Consider the following 13031-nt stretch of genomic DNA (forward strand, 5'->3'; position numbering starts at 1 on the left):
GATCGGTCTGCGATGGAGTAGAACATGTAGGTTTTCCAGACTTCGTATGTATGTATGTACACTTGTATATCTATAGAGCTGGTAACGGCATGGCGTGTTTGTGTTTACTTTCATTTGTTTACGAGTTTGGCGAGTCATCCCGTTGGAGGCCTCATCAGGTAACACAAACGTACGTGTGTTCGGTTTCGATGTACACAAACGTGTGTTCGGTTTCGATGTACATTTCAATAAAGCTAGATAAGACCCTATAGGCATCTATAAATCTTTATTACAAAATACATGAGATCAGCAAATACCATTGCAATTATAATTTTGTTAATTGCTTGCTTTCCATTCAAGAACAAACACTTTTTGAATAGTTTTAGCCTAGTTTTATATAGAAACTACATTGTACATGTAAATACATGCATGTACACAAGTATTTGTAGGTCCACACGTGGAATGCGTGGGATCGTAACGTGCAGTCGATCGCGATCGAGCAATGCAACTTGACCGCTAAATTGTCGTTGTTTGAAGGAACGTGCACGTGGTGAAGAACGGACCCATGTGTGTTCGCTGACACGTATTTGGCGAGTCTTCAGTGCGTTCGCCATGCACGATGTTGAAGTTTGTTAGGGAAATTCCACTTTTTTGTGCCGACGCATGCGTACTAGATTGTTTTGGCTCTGGGGCGGAACTACGGATTTTCCCCTCTCCGAAGAGGGTTTTTCTATTGTTAAGAAAACATATAATTTTGCATTTTTAGCTCACCTGGTCCGAAGGACCAAGGTGAGCTTATGCCATACCGTGGCGTCCGGCGTCCGTCGTCCGTCGTCCGTCGTCCGTCGTCCGTCGTCCGTCGTCCGTCCGTCCGTCCGTCCGTCAACAATCGACTTCTTCTCCATAACCGCTGGTCCGATTTCAACAAAATTTGACTGGTAGCATCCTTATGGGCTACTAACTGAAAATTGTACAAATGATGGGGCTGACCCCCCAGGGGCCTGAGGGGCGGGACCAAAAGGGGTCAATTTGGCTATTTCCATTTAAACAACTTCTTCTCTGAAACTAAGCTTGGGATAGCACCCAAAATGCAATGGTAGCATCCTTATAGGGTGGGGATTCAAAATTGTACAAATGATGGGGCTGACCCCCTGGGGGCCTGAGGGGCGGGGTCAAAAGGGGTCGATTTGGCTATTTCCATAAAGACGACTTCTTCTCTGAAACTAAACATGGGATAGCACTCATAATGCAATGGTAGCATCCTTATAGGGTGGGGATTCAAAATTGTACAAATGATGGGGTTGACCCTCTGGGGGACTGAGGGGCGGGGCCAAAGGGGGTCAATTTGGTTGTTTGCATATAAACGACTTCTTTTCTGAAAGTAAGCATGGTATAGCACTCATGATGCAATGGTAGTATCCTTTTATGCAGCGGATTCATAATTGTACAAATGATGGGGCTGACCCCTGGGGGCTTGAGGGGCAGGGTGAAAAGGGGTCAATTTGGCTATTTGCATATAAATGACATTTTCTCTGAAACTATGTATGAGATAGCACTGATAATGCAATGGTAGCATCGTTATAGGGTGGGGATTCAAAATTGTACTATTGATGGGGCTGACCCCCCGGGGGCCTGAGGGACGGGGTCAAAAGGGGTCAATTTGGCTATTTTTTATATACATGTACCAGTAAATAACATAAACATAAGCAATATCCCTGGTTTTTAACAATTACATTATACCATCCTGATTGTTATGGATTGGGATTAAAAATTAAATCAATGAGGGATTGATCTTCATCAAGGAATCCAATTGGAAATAAGGAGACGCACAATTAATTTGCATATATAATCCAATATAAAATGTTTTTAATGACAACAATCATATGGTATAAGTTAAAAGATGAGTAAAGAATGAATTTAAATTGTTTGCAAAATTAGTAAAATTAGAATAAGTTAAATATAAAACATAAGTTCATTTAAAAAAAAAAAAGAATAAAAAAAAATTCATATATTTTATATCTTTTGCTTGAATATCAGTGATAAATAAAGATACATTTCCCTGTTTTTGTGTGTATGTTATTGTTCTTTATAATTTCACAAGTACAATCATTTACGTTCTATTTTCAATTTCAACATACTGAAATCAGAAACATACTGTATACAATAATAATATTTCTGCTGGCCTATTCAACCGTTATGATTAGAGTGGATTAGCTGCCTTAGTACCAATTTTCTCCGCTACGCTGCGCTCATAATCAGGCAAGCAATCTAGTCTATGTTATGATATTTATGCTGAACCGTTCTGCTTATGCTTGATTTTTTCCCATTAATGGTGTCTGTATTTAATTTATAAATCTATTGGGGATCAAATTTGTTGATGACACGGAGCAATGTTGTAAAACTGAAACTGATTTCCGTACGTACGAAACTATCGCTCGAAACTAAACATGTTCGTAAGTTGTCATGCGCATGCGTTATTAGAGTGTTTTAGCAAGGTAAAGTGACAGGGGGCCATGTCGCCTAATAACAACATTGCCGATTTAAACGATGTTCAGATCACGCTGTGCTGATGTTCGTTTATCATTGAATGTATTTGTTAAATTTTCGCTTTGGTATTACAATTAATATTGTTGTAATGAAGTGAAGTTCAACAGGTTTGTGTGGTTTGGACTTCGGTCCCATTCTTCTCGAGATTTTCCGAGAAGAGCATTTATAAGCGTTGTTTTGCACTCGTCTGAACATCATGCAAAGTGTTTCTAATTCAAATTGGTCCCTTTGTGTCTCTGAGGTTTTATTATAGCTCAAGACTCTTACGTGGACTGTTTTTGTGTCTTATATGCCTGTTGTCTTTGGTATTCTCGATAGCGAGAACGAAGTTATAGCGTCACCTATTTTGACGGATCCGGTTGTGTAAATCGTGTTTAAACTAGGAAAGAAAATCAAGTGATTTCTACATATTTGAAGATATATATGCATTTGTTTATTTTCATAAACATAGTGTACACGAGATTATCTTTCGAGAGGTCAATTTTTAGCACTTGTTAGTTGCTACAGGTAGTAAACCGTCATCCCAATACGAAAAACAAAATCGGATTTCTGGTCTTTCTTTAGAAGTTACAAAGACTAGCAGAGATGTGAGAGTGTAATTTATTGTAGTCAGATTTTCATGCCGAACCTGAGCTCTTTGTATTCTGATTTCATTTGACACAGTCAATTAAATTTGTGAGTAGATCACTTGAAACACAAACACTGTTTTTGCAGTAGGTCGTCGATGATTTACTTGCATGAAAAGGCTTGGCTAATTGTATACTTGTTTAGTCAGCTCTGTATAGATCGTCATATTGAATTGGATAATACTAATGGAAAGTGAAATGACCTGAACTGTTGATAGGAGGTAAATATAATAATAATAATAAAAAAAAAACAAATGAAATTCACGATTATGAACACTATTTAAAATATTTTATTGATTCTGCAGTAAAGTCACATCCAATGAAAATCAAATTGATCTATTAATAATTGGTACAAGTAATTTAACTTCTTGATTTATTGTGCTATTTTGATTTATTGTGCCATGTTACTAGTGAAAGTTTTGTTTGTAGTTCTACGTTGAGGTTGATTTCTGTCAAAGTACATAGCTATCCGAAATAAATGTGCCTGAATATATACATTTTGTACTTTTACCTATAAATGGTATAGTATTTGGTATTCTTCATATTTTGATTCTCAACTACAGTTTACCATTTTCGGACTTTATAAACGATTATAATGAAATTGGAATATAATATTACCTCTATATATAAATATTTTATTGCACATTGAAGTTAACTGGACTTTGCCAATGAATTGTGTCAAGTTTAATTTGTAAAGAACTGTGATGCATGTTTTAAAAAAAAACAGGGATGAGTGAACGTAATCTTCATTACATTAACCCTTTTTGACTTAAGCTGTAAAGTACAGTTTGAGTCTAAGGGATTACTTCCAGTAACCTTTCAACTCAGTAATTTAAATGCCGTTGACCTATACTGTATACTACATCTCACCCCTCTCCCCTCCCACCACTCCCCCTGTGCCTGCATGTGTAGAATGGCACCTCTTTCCAGCTGACTGCTGTCCACATAAATTATACACACTGGTGACCCCCCCATCTAACTTACACATGAATAATCTCTGTTAATGATCTTACTGTCTAAGTCTTATAGACCTAAAAGTTGTAAAGTAAACTAATCAAAGTTTCTTTCCGTGTACATTAAATAATTTTAAATATTTTTTTTAAAGAGATCTGAGGTAAAAGACAATATAAGGCTGCCCTTATGTGTGCATGATTTCACTAACATAAATAAGTGAGCAACACAAGATTGTAGGACAAAAACTTTTTTTAATGAATAAATTACTTTTCCTTTCTTTATTTTAAAATCCTTTCTTTTATTTATAAGAATGTTGATTACGAAGAATGTCAAGCAAATCATATATGGTTTTTCTGTGATCAGTTGAATATTCTTGAAATAATCGATATCAAAGTTGGTCACAAGACATTTGACTGCTGATAGATACACAAAGCTTTGAATTAAGCTTGTGAAACGGTAATTTTCTATAACACACAGTATCTGGTGTCTAGAAAATGGAAATATGTGCCTAACAGCTTTTTGATGCTGTGAAACAGCATTCTTAGGTACGCTCGGCGAGCCTGTGCACATCAGAACAATGAAACCACTCCACGATGAAAATTAAAAGTTGTTTTGTTCATTTCACTTAATACTTGATGGTATGAAAAATAAAACCCCAATATTCAAAACCACAGTCATTGAATTTGTACATACATATACACTATGGATGGAGTGTTTTAAGTGTTCTGTTAGGACTCTATGATATTGGTATTACTCTGAAATAGTAGTCTCTTGAAAATCACGAACAACGCCTTTTTCGCTGTCTTCCTCCGCGGCAGACTTTCGGTGGATTATGGATTGTGTATGTTTATTTAAATTTTACGTAATTCATGGTACTGATCGATTACTTTAATCAAATGTTTGGAAGGTTACTACAAAAGAAAGTTCTTATAACGCTTATAAAGTTTTTTGTGTTGGTTGCATTGACGAACTATATCCGATGATACACTGTATTATTGCACAGTTAAAGTTAATAGTATGTGTCTGTCACTGGGAGTTGTGTCTTTTGTTTATCGACAACTGCGTTATATATTGAAAGAGGAAAGGTACAAAATTTATCAACATAAACTTACAAAATATAATGATTATATAGATCTATATATGTACGAGCATTTTAAAGTGACAAAAACTTCTATTGTTGTGTAATGTACTGTAGCCTTATGAAGACTTGTTAAAGTCCGATGTATTGTATGAAGTTTTTTGATGTTAGCGTAACCGTTCTTATGAATTCAAAAGAAATTTGAGTGTTATAAGTAACCAAATAATGTACCTTTTACTTGGCAAAAGTATATGGCCATGTTTCATCACGAGTCAAAAGTCTGCAAAGCACAACTCACGGTATAATGTTCTGCACGATAGGCTTTCGAAGACTTGCTAAAGTCCGGTACATTACATGAAGTTTTCTTGATGTTAACGGCTAGCGATCTTGTGAATTTAAAAGAAATCGGAGTGATATACGTAATGAAATAATGTACCTTTTATTCGGCAAAAGTATCTGGCCATGATTTATCAGTCAAAAGTCGTCAAAGCAACCCATGTAAGTTTTCTAAAAAGGAAACCAAAACATGTCCGGAAATGGTAATATTTCTAATGTTATATTTTTCCGAAAATATTCTTCAATGTTAAGTGGATATTAAGATATGGATATGTTTACTTATTATTTTTTGTCTTTGAAGAGACATTGATGTAATTGATAATTTAGTAATTAAAAAAGAATTATAAAAAATGATACTCAGATTCTGAATGGTTTCATTGGTGTGGAAATTGTTATTTCAGAAATAATTTAGATATTAAATTTATTACAGTTATTTCAGGAAAATTAGTTATTCAACTTATTAATCTTGAAAAACTTTAAATATCATAAAATAATTACGGTATACTGTAAATATATTTTGTTAAGCTCCGAAATTTAACACTGCACACTTAAAGTATACTAACTTCAATATTTAAATGAAAAACCAATTTCTTTATTATTTGGTTTGGATCCTTCAATTACAGCATCTATGAGTGGCCTTATTTTTTTCACTATAATAACAATAATTGTAAAAACAGAATGGTGTATCATAATGTTGTAATCAACATAACTTGAAACTAAAAATTATTTTGAAATTATGTTATTATTTGTGGCAGTACTGCAAAAATTATTACATTTACATCTATGGTGAAGCGAAACAAGTACATACAGTCAGATCATGAAGTCAAATTGTGGTCTGACTTAATTAAGCTGTACTTTGGCTGTTAATAGGACGTTAAAATAATTAAACAAACAAACAAACAAACATGTATGGTTTGAGTCTAAGGGATTACATCCAGTAACGTTTCAACCCTGTAATTTAAATGACGTTGACCTATGACATTGACATGCTAATTTTAATGCAGTTGACCTATACTGTATCTGAGCTATATGGGTATACGGTTCTTGCCGTTATAATACAACAAGTCCTGTTCTATAAACTGATATGAATAAAAGCTATATATTTTTGGGTATAATTTTTCATCTCTTGGTTCCAATAAACATACAAAACCATCGCATTTATGTAAACTATAATGTTCAAAGTGAAATATGCATCACGCTAGCCTGATGGAACTTTGGGGGTCTCACTAAAATCATGAAATCCAGATATACATGTGCGGCATGATCATTTCTAATAAACGTAATGGCCTTGAAATCATCCTTTTTTTGCCTTTCTCAAATACATATGAAAAATCATATACGAATAAAATAACAGAAACTGTAGAATGAAATCACTGAATATAATGAGACAATGTTTCATGCTTGATACTTTTTTATTTTTCAAAATATGATTAAGAAACTTACTCTTTGTGTTTATTCCCCATTATGCATGTTTCTTAGATTAATACCACAATCTATATTTCATAAATCTGACTGAACTCCATCATTATGATAAAAACACGGACACAAACAGTGTTAAATTACCATACTTAATTTGAAATAAAATACCTAAAAAAGGTCTTATTCCCTAATGATGGTTTATTCCCTAATGATCGTTTGAAAAGTATACATGAAAATTAAAACTTGAAATACAGGTGACTAATGATATTGCGTAAAATACAGATAACCTTGAGTGAGTTCAGGTTGTAAATATTAAGCATTGGCATTAAGTTGGCATTCATAGTCAATAGGGAAACCAACTGGAGGGAGGCAAATTTCATCATGCGCTCTAGCTTCATTGTATTGCTAATGATACAAAAAAAGCCTTTCAATCAATTTAGATTAAATATGTAGGAATGAAAGAAACAATCAGTATATGCGCAAAGAAGTTAGATATAGGATACTATCCAATTGAAGATTTCCATAAAGGGATTTAAGGATATGATAAATACAAGGTACACATAATAACTAAATCTTGGAGCGATAAATGGCATATTGTTGCCATTTTCTCATAAGAAAGAGAGAAGGGGATATTTATATATCATTGACTCACTGTCCAGTGATCTTTTGTAATGACCCTATTTTGTGATTTGCTACTAATATATGTGTTTATGAATAATGAAATAAATTGTCATCTTATAATAGAGTGCTCGCATTTATAAAACAACACTTTTATCTGGAATTCATAGTTGTCCAACTTGGAATTTACATGATGTGTATGATATGCTGTTCACCGATATTAAATTCATTTATCTAAGGAATTGCAATGTCTTTAATTACATTACTGTGTCGCATACGCATGTTCTTTGTATTGAGCAGAAGGAAATAGAAAATTAACTTTAAAACGGTGTATAAATAATTTCTTTACCATTGCGATTTGACAACAGTTGATGGCAATGCTATTGTGCATTGACATTTATCATTTATGTAATCAATGCAAATCAGAATTCTTGATTTGTAACTTTTTTTAGGCTTAAGTCCCAGTACTTTCAGTACTTTGATTTGATTTTGCAGATGCCCAGAATAAAGCGATGGAAGATGTCCAAGGCAAAGTGTGATGATCACAAGAAGAGACAGACTGACATTACTGAGGCTGGTATCCTCTCCAAAACTACCACATTTGACATGACTGAGGCTGGTACCCTCTCTAAAACTACCCACTGTGATCCCCAAAGAACTCACAGTGAGGCTGGTATCCTAAGCAAAAATACCCACTGTGATCCCCAAAGAACTCACAGTGAGGCTGGTATCCTAAGCAAAAATACCCACTGTGATCCCCAAAGAACTCATAGTGTAATCTGTGATCCCCAAAGAACTCACAGAGATCAAAATATCAAAGCTCAAATTGAATCTGCCAAAACAATCTGCAATATCAAAGCTCAAAATGAATCTGCCATAAAAAATTGCAATATCAAAGCTCAAAATGAATTTGTGCAAAACATCTGTGAAAGAGCATCTGTGAGAATGTCTTGTGAAAAAGAATCTGTGAGAAGATCTTATGAAAATGAACCTGTGAGATCTTCATGTGAAAAAAATGCATATCCTCGTAGCAATTTTGTGCAAGCTACAAGCGTCACCAATGTACAAAGTACAATCCATCTGGAGGAAGATGTACTTGATAGAAATAAAACACCTGTGTGTCCACACGAGAGAGCTACACATATATTAGAGAATGCAAATATGTCACCTCCAAGACAAATTCCTGGTAAGATCATGGGAAACTTTTCGCAATCAAATTACAGATTTTGTCCTGAGTCTAGAGGTAGACAGTGCACTTGTAATGCTTTAATGTTTCTGCTGTCATCAAAAATGATTGACGCTCAATACACAGCAGACATGTTAGATGAAATATTGATAAGAGGCGATAATCTTTATAGAAGCGTTATACATAATTTGATGTCACAAGGAAAATTCAAGTCATACTTGCTAGAACTTTGTGAATTGCCATCTGTTGCTCTTATCGACTCTGTTTCATACACAATTGAGAAGCAAACTATGTATGTGGGAACTATTAGAAGAGAACAGCACTCTCCCTTTGTTTACACTCTCATGTCAGCTGTTAATGTAGCATTGCGAAGCAATGAATTTGCCTTGGTAATGGCTGGTTGAATTTGCTCTGCAATAAAAAGAGAAGGTCAAAAGTACTTATATTTTTATTCACATCCTCATGGCACTAACATGATGCCCAACAGTAACGAAGCGTCATTGTTTGCATCAATTTCAACTGTCGAAGATCTAGTATCTTACATGACATCATTCTATAGCAATCTTGGGATGTCTCCATACACTCGATTTGAAGTGCAGACTATTGTTATAGCTACCCAAGCTGCAATCTGCCAGTCTCACAAAAAACCTGAAGAAATAAAAGCGACCGGTGACAATAGCACCTCTACAAATGTTAGGATGAGGAAATATTTTGAATCTCAAACTGATATGTGTTCAAAGAAACAGAAGCTATGCAAGGAATTAAACGTGAACGAAAAACCACAATGGCGAACCAAAATGAGTCGGAAACAGTATCTAAAGGAATACAAACTAATGCAAAGAACTTCACTGGCCTACAATATGCAAGAGAAATCGCATGATAAACGAAGAAAACAAACCACAAGAAGCTTATCGCATGTCAAAGAGTTGGAGCAGGCATCCGATAGACGAAGAAAAGTGATTACAAGAAGCGTGCCACAAAATAGACAAAAAGAACAAATATCGGATAAACAAAGGAAACAGATAGAAAGAAGTAATCCAGAAACAAAGAAATACGAGACCAGCATTAAAACCAAGTATAGAACTAAACTCGAAGTTAAACAAAACGAACAAGCATTAGATAGAAAGAGGAAACAAGTTGAAAGAAATTGTCCAGAAATTAAGAAACTTGAAGCCGTTCGGAAAGCTAAGTCTCGATCGAAACCTGAAATTAAACAAAAAGAGCAATTATTGGACATAAAGAGGAAACAAGTTGAAAGAAATTGTCCAGAAATTAAGAAACTTGAAGCCGTTCGGAAAGCTAAGTCTCGATCGAAACCTGAAATTAAACAAAAAGAGCAAATATTGGACATAAAGAGGAAACAAGTTGAAAGAAATTGTCCAGAAATTAAGAAACTTGAAGCCGTTCGGAAAGCTAAATCTCGATCGAAACCTGAAATTAAACAAAAAGAGCAAATATTGGACATAAAGAGGAAACAAGTTGAAAGAAATTGTCCAGAAATTAAGAAACTTGAAGCCGTTCGGAAAGCTAAATCTCGATCGAAACCTGAAATTAAACAAAAAGAGCAAATATTGGACATAAAGAGGAAACAAGTTGAAAGAAATTGTCCAGAAATTAAAAAACTTGAAGCCGTTCGGAAAGCTAAATCTCGATCGAAACCTGAAATTAAACAAAAAGAGCAAATATTGGACATAAAGAGGAAACAAGCTAAAAGAAATTGTCCAGAAATTAAGAAACTTGAAGCTGTTCGGAAAGCTAAATCTCGATCGAAACCTATAATGAAACAAAAAGAGCTGACATTGGATAGAAGGAGAAAAGTAGTTGCCAGACAATCTGACTTGTTCACAGAAATGGAACGCATTGCAAAGCAAGTACGCAGACGCAACCAATCAAGTTTGATAAAGGATAGAATAAGAGATAAAATCCTTAAAGCCAAAAAAAGAAAAGACCCGCAAATGAAAATCAAAGAAAAAAAACTGAAGCAAGGTTCAACAATGTCAGATGTTCATCAGAAGTTTATGAAAGCTGTTGCAGATGGTCCTGTTTATGTGTGTACTTCGTGCCATCAAACATGGTTTCGACACTCAGTTGTTGAATTTTCTAACATGTTCCATAAAAACAATCTGGTTCAGAAATGTGCCACTGGTTATACGTCTCGACACGGCAAGGAATGGATGTGCAAGACATGCGATTCAAATTTAAAAAACAATAAAATGCCCTGCCTTGCAAAAGCAAATAAAGTGTTCTTCCCAGCAAAGCCAGAAGAGCTTAACTTGCATCAGCTTGAAGAACGTTTGATAGCTTTAAGAATTCCGTTCATGCAAATACGTGAACTTCCAAGAGGCGGCCAACTTAGCATCCATGGAAATGTTGTAAATGTTCCGGTCGACATACAGCCTACCATTAAAGCATTGCCACGGACATTTGAGGAAACCACAGTTGCAGTAAAACTAAAAAGAAAACTAGAATACAGAAAAGTTGAAGTTACAGAAAACGTTCGCCCTAACCATGTGCTTGCAGCATTACACTGGTTACTTAAGAATAGTGAACTGTACAAAAGCTCCGGTGTTCTATTTGACGAAGCATGGTTTGATGACATGGAAAAGGGTGCAAGCAGTATCGCAAAAAACTTCTTCGATAACTGTGCCCCTGAAAATTTTGATGATGACGAAGCAAGTGACGATTCAGATGGATTCAGTGAAATTGATGCTTCTGAGAGAATTATGGGAAATGCAGATACACTGGTAGATCCTATTTGTCCACAGAATGACACAACATACACTTTTGCACCAGGTGAAGGTCAAATACCTCTTAGTCTGTACAAAGACCCCAATGCTGAAGAGTTGTCATTTCCAACAATTTATTGTGGTCAAGCAAGAACCAAAAACAGTGAAAGAGAAGTTAAAGTGCATTATAGTGATTTGGCAAAATGGGAACTGAGACATGTCGACAGAAGAGCAGCGAACTCTGTACCAAATATTTTCTTTAAAATGAAAAAAATACAAGCAAAACAGATATCTGATAAAGTAAACCTTTCAATCAGAAGATGTAAAAGAAAAAAAAATCTCATCACAGCTGCTGACGCATTGAGCTCATCTACAATGGACAAACTGGTGAACCTTGATGAAGGATTTTACATTTTCCGATCGTTGCGCAATTCTCCACCTTACTTGGAGAAAAGAAAAAAAGACGTTTTTGCAATGATCAGACAACTTGGACTACCGACTTGGTTTGGTTCTCTATCTGCTGGCGATACTAGATGGAAAGACCTGTTAAGAATCCTTGGTGAGCTGAATGATGGCGTCACTTACACAACAGACCAGTTGAAGAATATGACATGGAAAGACAAAACAAGACTTGTACAACAAGACCCAGTCACATGTGCGAGACACTTTGACAACCGTGTTCTTCAGTTTATCAACACAGTGCTGAAGTCTGATCATGCTCCTCTTGGTGAACTTGATGATTACTTTTACCGGGTTGAATTTCAACACCGAGGTTCTCCTCATATACACATGCTGATGTGGGTCAAAAACTCGCCAAAGTACAAGTCATCATCAGAAACAGAGATTGTAGAGTTTGTGAACAAATATATCAGTTGTAGTGGAAATGTACCAGACTATCTCAAATCCCTCGTTGATATACAAACTCATAAACATTCCAAAACGTGCAGAAAGAAAGGAAAAGCTGAATGTAGGTTTGGTTTCCCATTACCTCCTTTGCCAAAAACTATGGTCTTAGAACCACTTGATGAAGATCATTCTGATTTGAAAAAAAAGTATGCTAAAATTCAACTAAAGCTGAATGAGCTAAAAGGTGCAGAACACATGTCATTCAAAGAGTTTTTGAATGAAATCCATATGACACAAGAAGAGTACATTCTTTGCATAAGATCTTCGTTGAAGGCACCTAAACTCTTCCTGAAAAGGAAAGTGTGTGAAACTAGAATCAATCCATATATGATATCACTACTAGAAACCTGGAATGCTAATCATGACTTACAATATGTAGTGGATCCATATGCATGTGCTGTCTACATAGTGTCCTATATCGGCAAATCACAAAGAGGCATGAGTATGTTGCTTGATGAAGCATGCAAGGAAGCAAGAAAGGGCAATATGGATATCAAGCATCAAGTTCGTCACATGGGCAACAAGTTCTTGAACAGTGTTGAAGTTAGTGCTCAAGAGGCAGCATATCTTGTATTACAACTTCCTCTAACCAAAGCCTCCAGAGATGTTGTTTTCATCAACACATCTGAATCCAACGATAGAACCTATTTGCTCAA

This window comes from Argopecten irradians, unplaced genomic scaffold, assembly GCF_041381155.1.
Source record: "Argopecten irradians isolate NY unplaced genomic scaffold, Ai_NY scaffold_0620, whole genome shotgun sequence".
Classification (NCBI taxonomy): Eukaryota; Metazoa; Mollusca; class Bivalvia; order Pectinida; family Pectinidae; genus Argopecten; species Argopecten irradians.